Source organism: Cyanistes caeruleus, chromosome Z, assembly GCF_971803275.1.
Source record: "Cyanistes caeruleus chromosome Z, bCyaCae1.hap1.1, whole genome shotgun sequence".
NCBI classification, from domain to species: Eukaryota; Metazoa; Chordata; class Aves; order Passeriformes; family Paridae; genus Cyanistes; species Cyanistes caeruleus.
Genome location: NC_141732.1, coordinates 23,595,050 through 23,606,133, shown reverse-complemented (window position 1 = coordinate 23,606,133; position 11,084 = coordinate 23,595,050). Strand labels below are relative to the sequence as shown.

The 11,084-nt window shown below is 35.4% G+C and overlaps 1 long non-coding RNA gene across 1 annotated transcript; it reads right to left on the bottom strand.

Moving 5' to 3' along the window:
• Window positions 1-508: 508 nt before the first annotated feature.
• Window positions 509-5,467, bottom strand: LOC111941333 (uncharacterized). The gene is made up of 3 exons (XR_002869964.2): window positions 5,234-5,467; window positions 4,651-4,722; window positions 509-1,350 (listed from the first exon to the last, which is right to left on the bottom strand). It is a non-coding gene; the product is annotated as an uncharacterized LOC111941333 (long non-coding RNA).
• Window positions 5,468-11,084: the final 5,617 nt, after the last annotated feature.

Below are 11,084 nucleotides of genomic sequence, written 5' to 3'. Positions count from 1 at the left end.
AGCTACTCATTTTTCAAGAGATAATAAATGATAACAAAAAGTCTTTATGCATTATCAACTTCACATGCAGAAATATTGACTATGTAGGCCAGAACAGGAGTAGATGCCTTTCACTTCATAACCTGATTAGCCACAGAGGAGTACACATATATCAACGGGTGTGCATCACAAGGTAGCCTCAGAAATTTGCTGTGATATAAAGATCACGTCTTAAAAACGTGTCTGGTTTGCTTCCTTATCAGTCTGCCTGCTCATTAAGTAGCAAGTATTTTGGGATAGAAAGAGGATGTTTTGATTCAAAAAGTTTTATGCAGAAATTTGGATTTCATATACTGGTGGCCAAAGAGTCTATTTTCCTAAATTTCACTCAATTTATTTTTCTATAGGTGGTTTATTTTTAAATTCAGATTATATTTAAGATTAGATAAGAAATTGAATCTTATTTTTTAATAAATGGAAACCTTGCTGTGAACATTTTTATAAATGTATATAAGCAAAAATAATATATATGCACTGAGCCATACAAGTTTATAAATTCTTATCAACTCTAGGATCTTGATTTTTTAGGGGAAAAAAAAGCCTTATGCTTAGTACAGAAAAGTTGAGAGTCAGATATTGAAGACTAAAAAACAATGGATAAGCGATGTCGTAGGTAGGTATCATAGGTGAATAGGTACTTTTAATTAGCTAATAACTGTGTTAAATCAACCTGATAAACTGCGTTCTTCATAGCACAGGGACCACATGAAGCAGGCTGCCTGCTCTCATGACCTAATGGGTCACTCAGCCTGCTGTGCGACAGTGATCATGACCAGGGTCCTTTGGGTTATATGAGACCAAGGCTTTAGCTCCTGTGTTTCTCTACATCATTAGAAATTACCACAAATACTAAGGGAACCACCATTAGTCAATATACCTATGATAAATAAAGTGAATATATATATATATGTCAAGTTATTACAAATTATTATAGGTACTCAATAGCACAGCAAAAATAAATAACAGCAGCACTCAATAATAGCATCAGCCATCACACCTATAACTATACAGTTTACTACAAAATTACTACCATTAAAAACATTTTATCAATAGTATGAGAGCAGATACACTCATAATAAAATACTTTTATGCATATATATGGTACCAGGAACAATAAATAGCATGCAAAAGCGGCCAAAGCATCTCAAAGGGAAAGACAAATCAAACTGACCCCAGAAGCTGACCCAGGGGAGGACAAATAAATAAAATCGTCTCATTTCAAGGTGATCTGAGTCACAGAGTTTGGAGTCAGACAGGCACCCATACCAAGTGTCCAGAACCTCAGAAGAGAGGTTATGCAGCGGTCTCAGCCTGCTGGAGAGAAGGAAAATTGCATGAACTAGGAAATGTTTCAGACAGAAAAGCACTATTCTGAATCAAAAATCGGTCATATTTTTTACTGTAGAAGTATAAGAGTGTTTAGGACACCCCTATTTAAAGGCATCCAATAGATGTTGTTAATTTACATTACATTGGGACATCCAATAGATAATGATTTTTTTCTAACCTCTTGGACAGGTTTTTGGATTTCCAGACTGTTTTCCTGGTTTTGCAGTTTAGAATAGCCAATACCAGCTACTGCTTTGCTTTTAGGACACTTTAACCTTTTCAGGTGATAAATAGCCATCGTGGTTCTTATCCATGGTGCCTCATAATGTGTCCAGTTTCCAGGCAGATAATTGATAGAAACTGGCAAACAGGACTAAATTTTTGGTGAAGTACAAATGGGGTAGAATCAAATTTAGCTTTCTCCTGGTTGTGCTCACTATGCCTTGTAAGGTAGAGTGAATGCAGCATACCTTACTTTTATAACTGAAATCAGCAGATATGTCACTGAATGCAGGAAAGGACACAATTGTTGAAAAAAAAAAAAGTCTCTGTGTTAAAATTACTTATCACCTTAGTGGCACATGTTAAGCACAGAAAGGGAACTTAAAGAGGTTTCCAGAGAAATTCAGGCATGAAGGGCAATCAACTTCAAGGGTGTGTTTGCAAACTTGAAGGCAGTACCTACAAGACTCGGGAATAATCAAGGACTTTCATATCTGAACCCAAAGCAAAACTGGGCATTTGATATTTCTCTTTCATCTACACCTCTCATTTGAGGTTCACCAAATGAGTGCACTAAGAGAGGGTTTATTTTGGAAGGTAGGCCATACAACACAGTTCTATTTCTCCACATCAAGTTCCCAATGCGGAAAATGCAACAGCAGAAAATGAAAAACTGCCTTCTAGAGAAGGACTAATGCATAAAGTAATAACCAGTAAAACTAGAAAGAGTCAGCTATGTTCTAAGAATGAGACCATATCAGGAAAATGGCCAGAAATAAATCAATACCAGGTGCTGCAGCTGGAATTAAAAGTGCAGCCCTCTATGCAATCTGTCAACAAGGGACAGCCAAATGTGGCAGCTTAGACCAGATGACCCAACATAGTCCCTTCCAACATTACCAACTCTGTGATTTGGGAGCTACTAAGATTCTTGTTTGCAAGCAGGAAAGCTAAGCATGACCTGAGCCCAAAAGAGGCATTCTGTGTAGCAAATAAACAAAAATAAATTACTGCATAAAATGTGAAATGTTCATTATTATGTTCCACGAATTATAGACAGAGAAGAAAAACATCCTTTTTCATATAGCACTACCAGTAACTTTTCCTTCTTTTGTAAATACTGAGGTGGGGAATCAGTTGAGCATTTAAAGATGACAAAATGTCTGTAGCTGTTACAAGTACAGCTATCTGAATTGCTGATAAAGCCCCTTCGATGTTGTCATACAAAAGAGAAGGAATAATGTATGCCTCTCAAATAATTTGACTGTCTCACAAAACAGCTGCATGCATCTTCTTTAAACTTCTGTGATTTGCATAGTACTTAACCAAAAAAAAAATCACAAAGATCAACAGAGTTTTAAATACGTACAGATTAATTCCCTGAACACCTAAATTCCCATAAATTGTACTTAGAAAATCAGAATTTAGGAAAGAAAAACAGTACTTAATACGGATGACAATGGGTTAGAGACTCAGCAAAATTCTAGTAGAAGGGCTGTAGAAGTAAAACCAGACTTCCCTCCTCTGCAAACCTACCAAGCAAAAAATCAATGGAGAAACACCATGCTAATGCAGTTTTCCTCATGTAATTATATATTTCAAGGATATTTTCACTGTTCTAAAATAGAAATTCTTGTATTTCCTAAAAAATTCTCTTCAACAATGTGACCTGATCAATTCTTCTTGCAGTTTCCAAGAAAACTATGTCCATAACCCTATCTTTTTCTCTAAGTCCCAGTTTTATCAATTTTTATGTGTATCTAGAGATAAAGGACATGCTTGAACAGTATCTGCCTCCATACTAAAAAAAACCTGTTAGGTGTGTAATGTAAAAGAAAACAAAAAGCTCAAATACTCATAATTCAGTGTTTATAATCCGTAAGAATGGTGCTGTCATGCTCTTTATGTAAGAAAGGAAATTTTATTACAAATGAAACGTTTTTTCTTAACTGTGAAGACAACCAAAACAATTGATGTTGCATCTTATTTTCAGCAGTTGAAAGAAAATAGGCAAGCCATTTGAACTCATTTCCTGCAGTGTCTGAAAGGGTTTCTTGCCAGAAGCTTTAAAGACTTTTTGCTTATGCAGCAAAGGATGGAATTCTATTGCAGCTAATTTTTGGCATTAAAATCCTAGCAAGAACCAGGAATATTCTGAGTATATCTGCTCTCATGCATGCTCCTGTTCTTAAAGGTTCTGGTGAAAGGAGCAGGAGAGGGAGTTTCATACTTAGTATTAAATTAATCCAAATAGCAAAAGTAAATAATTACAATGGTTTTGAATTTATCCTAATCAATTCCTCCAGAAACTTTCATGTGCCTATTTTACCACTTATTAGAATTCCTGTCAAATTTAAAACTAATTGAAGTAAGCCTTGCTACAAACACAGCTGACTGCTAAACATTGTTTAAATGTTAATCTGGTGTTTATTCAGACACTTAGTGTTTCTACTTCCAATAGCCTTTCTTTTCAACAAACAAAAAAATAAAAAAGGCAAAGCCAACCAAAAGGAAAAAAAATCCTATTTTTTGCTGCATTTTCCCATTTTCCATGACAGCAACTTTGTCATTAACTTCTGTATTTCAATAAGCATCATAAATTAAATAACAAATACATTCATGTATGGAAAAGGCAATGGATTAGATCCATCATACTTTAATTTAAACAGAGATTATGAGAGTCTAAGTCAATTGTCAAAGGAATCTGGCACTCACTCAAGTAAATATTCTGTTTCCCTAAAACAGTTGATCTCAAAGCAGTGAAGTAAAACCACTCATGCCAGTAAGCTGATTTTTTTAACCTCCAGGGAAGGAAAACTAAAAAGTGTTTTCCAGCAGAATAAATTTGACCGACCCTGTAAATTTAGGATTCATCCCTACAGACTTAGTTTTCCTTTTTTGTTTAGTTACATACAAAACTGAAACATATTTGGCTTTCATATGCTTATCAGATTTGAGCATCACACTGGAATTCAGTGATGCTTACCATAACAAAAAAAGCCCATCTCCCTGTTGTTTTGTAAGGCTATCAACCTTTTGAAACACAGTCCATCAACATACCTCAAATGAAATAAAATCAGGCATATCTACTGAATATTGCTCTGTGCATCTGGTTAAAATTCACCATCCTTTCTGTGAAAAAGAAAGGAGCAAGAAGATTATATATGGAAAAGCAGGGGAAAAAATCAGAAGGCTAGAGAATAAAGAAGAAAACTGGAGCAAAAAATGGTGTTTTATCATACCAAAAGAAGGTAACATTTAGTGGTGAAAAGAAACTGTTGTGGCTAAACATTTTGTCTGTATCAAAAAACTGGTAATGAAAGAGTAGAATTTTATTGTAATTTAAGCATTATTTTAATTAAAAGAATCAGTTTATGAGCACACAGTGCTAGAAGTTTTTAACACATCAACAGCTGCTGTCCATACTTTTTTCAAACTTTTTTACCATGCTGTGAATGCAGTGAAGTAACAGCACATCCATGATTTCGTACCACCACCACCAAAGAGCCGTCCTTATGACTGACAAAGCTCTTTACCCCCACAAATTTTCTGACACTGTCAGAAATCAGCAGATTCAGAGTGCTCACACAATAGACAAAAACATTTTCACTGAAAGAGCAATTTCTTTCCTGTTTAGGCATACCACATTACTGCTGCTTCTTAACAGCCTCTGTTTTTCCAAATGGCAGAGTGGAGAAGGTGACGCAACTGTGGCTGCTCCTCAGCTGCCTTCACTATTCAGTATGCCATCAGATTCCATCAAAACCTGCAGTGGAGAGAAACAGGATTAACAACTCCCAAAGATATAGAAACAAAAACATTTTTTTAAAACAAAACCCTTTCTTCAATTCTCCAAATGGGTAAGTGGACAAGAATAGAGTAACTACAGCACTATAGAATAAAAATATCTATGAAAATATCTATGAAAACAGCATCATAACAAAGGAATAGCAAAAACATTTAAAAAGTATAATTATGGGCAAGCTGCCAACATATAAATTGTACCATCATTGTATTTTACTAGGAGGCTAGTCTTTAATAATACAGATTATCTTTAATTTGGATTAAGCAAAAATCAAGAATAGAAGGGATTTTTTTTGTGTGTAACTACGATGGCCAATGGAAAAAACAAAAAAAGATAGCACAGGTTAAAATGTGAAGATAAATAACAGCAAAGGTTTGGAATGCATCAAAGAATTTTAAATAAATGTACATTAAAAAGGTCATTTCACTTTTCAAAGCTGAATGGAACTTTAAAGAGAAAATAGAGAAAGTGTTAAGAAGCAAAATATTACTTCTTTCTCCCTTTTTTTTTCACCCCCGCAAGGCAGTGAATTGCAAGCCTGGGCTTTTGTAAACAAAAGTCTGGCTTACAATAACGACAGCTGAGTACTTGGGAAACATTGACATCACACCTATGAATGTTTTTGAAAGGTTACAGAACATTGCACTTTATAAGGTTTCAAAACCAGACAACATAAAATCAAGAGTGCTAAATGCCACAGAGGCTATATGGACATTAGCAGATATTTCATTACATAGTAGGTGTGGGAGATCTTTAGTAGTGAGATCTCCAAGGAGTAGTAAGAAGATACCATTTGCCTTTGCTTCATCTGTCCTCTTAACCTTTCTGCTCCTGAGGAAGGATTTTAGCCAGCATATGCTGGTCAGTCAGACAGTTCCAAGCTTAGTTCAAGATCATGATTGAGAGAGCAAAACTTAACTTGATTAATAACCAAAACTAATTCCACAAGATTCCATACTAATCAGGAATTACCATGTCAGCTTTTAAAAGAAGTAATTATATACACATTTTTCGGTTACGTGGCATGCAAATTGTCATTATTTTTACTTTGTGAATTAGGTAAGAATTTTGCAAATGTCCACTTCTATATCTCTTAACAAAACCATAGTTTTCTAACTAAAAAAGAAATCCAATAAAGCAAACAACCAAATCTCCTGTTTGATGAAGCTTTCAATGCAAAATTAACATTTTACCATACCTCAAGGAAACCGGGTATATTCTGTCTTCCTTTAAAGCAAGAATATCCCAACAGTACTTTACCCAGGATGAAATGAATGATTTCATCAAATGGAACAAAGAAGTTTGTCCAGATGTAAGTTCACTGAAGGCATGGCTAGGTAAACAGGTGAGAGTTTAAAATACATCTACTTATAGACACCACAATATTGTTAAGTATTTCAGAAACATGAACAAGTAAATAAGTATCTGGATGTTGATGTATTTTCCTATATCTGAAGAGTTAGACGACTTCTGTATGACACAATTATCAAGTCAACATAGATGTTACAAAACCAGAATATGATATTTTCTGTGCCTGCAGAAACATCAGGGGTCTAAAATCATTTTGCTCTCTACCTGTCTCTGGGATATCACCTGGGATAGCATGAGCTTCTTTTATGCTTTTGTGCCTCTTTATGAACACCAGCTGAGCCAGCTGGATTTATGAATCATCAGCTGACAGCATTCTTCCACTTTGATCCTGTACTGGCAAAAGTGTGCCTGTGTGTTTTCCAGGATAAAGAAATTTTCTAGTTTAACAGCAACAAAGATGTGTCTAGCTGCAGTCAAGCCTACACAAGGGAGAACTGCTGAAACTGCCTCACAAGTGAAAGTGGAAGAAATGCACGTGACTGCTTTAAACAAGTCTCAGCAGACAAGCCAGCCCACTTGCTAAAGACAGGCAAAGGTTACCAAGGAGTAAGCTTCAGGCTGATGAAGAGATTTAAGTGTGTTTCTTAGAGCTGCAGCTAATCAGGGAAGCTTTTCCAAAGGCAGTTTGAAACTAAGGAAAGGTGTCAGAGACAGGACAGTCAAAATGCCTACCTGCCCCAACAACAGCAGTGTGTTTTCATCTTAGCCTGAACTATCTCAAAATTGCAGAAACAGAGGAAATATATCAAAGCGTGACATGGATTTGTCCTTAGGAGAAAGAGAGAGAGAGATGAAAGAACACATGCTGATGTAAAAATAATGAGCTACAATGAGAGGTTAACCTGGTTTTATACCTTTAACCTGGACAAAATGGGTTTGTTTGTTTTTCTCTGGGCTTATTTGTTCTTTAGGAATGATAAGAGAGAAACTGCCTTTTGTCAGACCTGGGTGCACAAAGGGAAAATTACTTAGAAAATTATTGACTCCTCAGTATTTTATTTGCAAAGAACAGAAGTCATCTGTTTTCAAATTAAATTTCTACTGAAAGAAAAGGGAAAGAAAAGGATAAACATGCTGTAAAGAGATTTACTGTTCAGTACTAACTTACACAATTCAGGTGTGAATTCTCTCTCAATGTAATTATCCTTGTGTTATCAAACCACAAAACAGCAGAGAATTTATTTACTTCAGAACATTAACACTACACAAGCTGCAAGCTTAATGTAGGCTGCCTTCAGGACAGCAACAAAATTATGCAGTTCATCCTCTTATGCAAAAGCAAGAGTGGGAATGCAGGCTGATAGGGCTGATATTTCAAGGGCACAAAGCTAGCTAATAAATGACCTGCAGAGAGTGTGGGCTGCATCACCCTGCAGCCCTGCTGAAGTCAAAGAGGGCATCCATGAGGGATTGGGACCAGAGCCTGCCATATGGCTTGGAGACACTGATCACAGCCAGGATTTTCTCTCTTGCTCTCTGTACATCATTTCTTTACTACAGCTACAGGGAGGAGGATTTCCTCAGTAAATGTGCCTATTGCTCAGAGCACAAATTTCTAACATATATATATATATATATATATATATAAGAAATTACAGTGCAAGAAGTGTTTCAGTTACCTATTTCCTCATAAAATGTTTTCAAAACATAATCTATTATTAGAATGGGGGAAGTGATAGCATACATATAGTGATAAATGAAAAAGTGAACAAATTTGCTTTTTCAGTAAATTTTTAAGAGCATGTTAAGCACCTGAGGAAATGGTCCAATGGTCCACACATGCAAATTAGTGTTAAGAAAAAAGAAAGTGTTAAGAAAATTTTGTTTAAAAATCACTTGATAATTTCATGTCCTTAAAGGTCCTAAGGAGGAAAACAAAATCCATTGTTCTAAAACCAACCATAGAGAGATTTACATACACTTGACTAGTTGAAATGCCGTAAATGAAAGTGAAATGCTTTGTTTCCCAGGAAATACAATACTGGGAAAACAATACAATTCTTTTTGCTTATGTCTAACAATATCAACAGTGGCTTTTTTCATTTGTTTTCTTTTTGTTTTGTTTCTGGTATTGGGAAAAAAATAAGCTTGTTTTGTTTTGTTTTTATTGCAGTTCATTTCAGTTGAGTTCCCACCCTTTTTGTTTTCACCACTAAGGGAAAAGATCACTTTTCACAGAATCATAGAGAATCACAGAATAACCTGACTTGGAAAGGACCCATGTTCTGGCCCTGCACAGCACCAGCCCCAAGAGTCACACCACGTGCCTGAGAGCACTGTCCAAATACTTCTTGAGCTCTGTCAGGCTTGGTGCTGTGACCACTTCCCTGGGGAGCCTGTTCCAGTGCCCAAACACCCTCTGGGCGAACAGCATTATTCTAATATCCAACCTAAACCTTCCCTGACACAACATTTTTTTGAAAAACTAACTAATCATGTTTTCCATCAAGACTGATTTGATGGCTATATTTGTTTTACCATGCTTCTCCTACCATGGTTCTTCAGTGCACCCACACAGAAGTCTGTGGCATTCTCAGCCTGGTTAAAGAAGGAGAAGGTTGGTCCTTCTTTTATCACCTCAAAAAACATAATTTCTGCAAAAGAAATTCAAAGTATATGCATTATTCCTTTTTAGTTGTCATAAATTTTTTCAAACTATATTTCTTTCAAACTCTGCCTCTTTTCCCAAATCTCTCATTTAGACCAAGAAGTATCTTAAGTTTCAAGTTTAACAATTAAGATTCAATAACACATTTTATTTCTATTATTAAACACTTAGATACTCTTAATATCGTACTAGTGGTACAGAATAAACTATTTTTAAATTTTGTGGGGTTTTTTAAATCTTAATATAAAAAAAATATAAATTCTTATATTTGGCGTTGCTGAGAATGACATATAATGAAAGAAAGTAGCTAAACATATCTTCATCTTCCTGAAACTTAAACGTTTATGAAATTGTCTGGTTCGGGCTTTATTATTCTTTGACAATGTAACATAAAAAGTATTGTGGGGAAGCCATTTCAAAGGGCAAGAAGCAAGAATTTCATAAGAGGGAAATGAACAATTGTTAGAAATTGCAGTTCAGAAACGTTAAATATGATTAACAGGTTAATTGTTTATACTGGTTCACATACTGTATTTGAATTGTGAGCCAGTTGCTCTCTATATCTGGTTATTCACTGGCATTTATAATTCAAAACAGCCAAATCTCAAGTAAAAGCTTCCTTTTAGAGAGCAGAATTATTTTTTTTTTAACAGCTGCAAGGGAAAAATTGCAAAAAAGAGCACACTAAGCATTTGTCCAAGGACACAACCAAGTGCAGAAAAAGCGATTCACCCATCCTTTTCCTACAGTGCATAAGGGTAAATTTCACTCAGCTCTTAATATGAAAAAAAAGGTAATGAGATGTCAATTATTATCCCAGGCTGTATAGGACAGGGTGAAGATTTATTGATGTTCACAGACATGATGAAGAAGATCTGAACTGCCCGGAATGTTGATACTCAAGCTGCCTTCTTGAATCCAGTCATTCTCTGCCAGAAAAAAAATCCAATTTCAGTAGAGAAATGCAGTATAATCACAGGTGAGAAATTCTAGGCCACATCCCAGAACACATATATCACATCCTCATCTTAAGAGTAGTAGAGCAAAATCCAATTACATATAGATTGTATAGCACAGTAAGTACCTTTGCCATAATAACTAGCCTTTTAATTGCATGATGGTTGTATATTTGATCTTTGCTCACAAAACGATGAATGATTTCCAATCCAAGTAACAGGCTACAGATATTAATTCCTTAAATTCATACAAATCCATTCTCAGCTGATTTGACATAAATGGAATTAAATGTCAGTGCATGGATGTTAATACATTCTTTGTTTTTCTGGGCTTGTTTTTAAATTTATATGCATGAAATAAAGGGTTTTTTTCTAGTGAGTGCCTTGTTAACTGAACTAGGGTCTTCAGTGTATCAAAAATATGAGATAGCATGCTGCAGCACATTGGTTTTTCAGCCTAGGCTCTTCTAACAAAAAATAGTATAATTGCTTAATTCCATCAATTAAGCACAAGTAGCTGTATCTATCAGCATAATAAGATTACAAGGCTTTTTTGTAATGCAAATGAGCTAGAGCCTTTTAAATACACCACTAAAATTTTCATTGAAAGATATGACAGTGACCAGGGAATGCAAGTCTACAGTTTTCCATACCTCTCAAGAACAGAAATTAGGACTAGAAAACTGGGCATTGATAGGCTGGCTTTGACAAATTATTTTATTGGTTTAAAACCTCTTTCTGGTAAAAGGCTGCA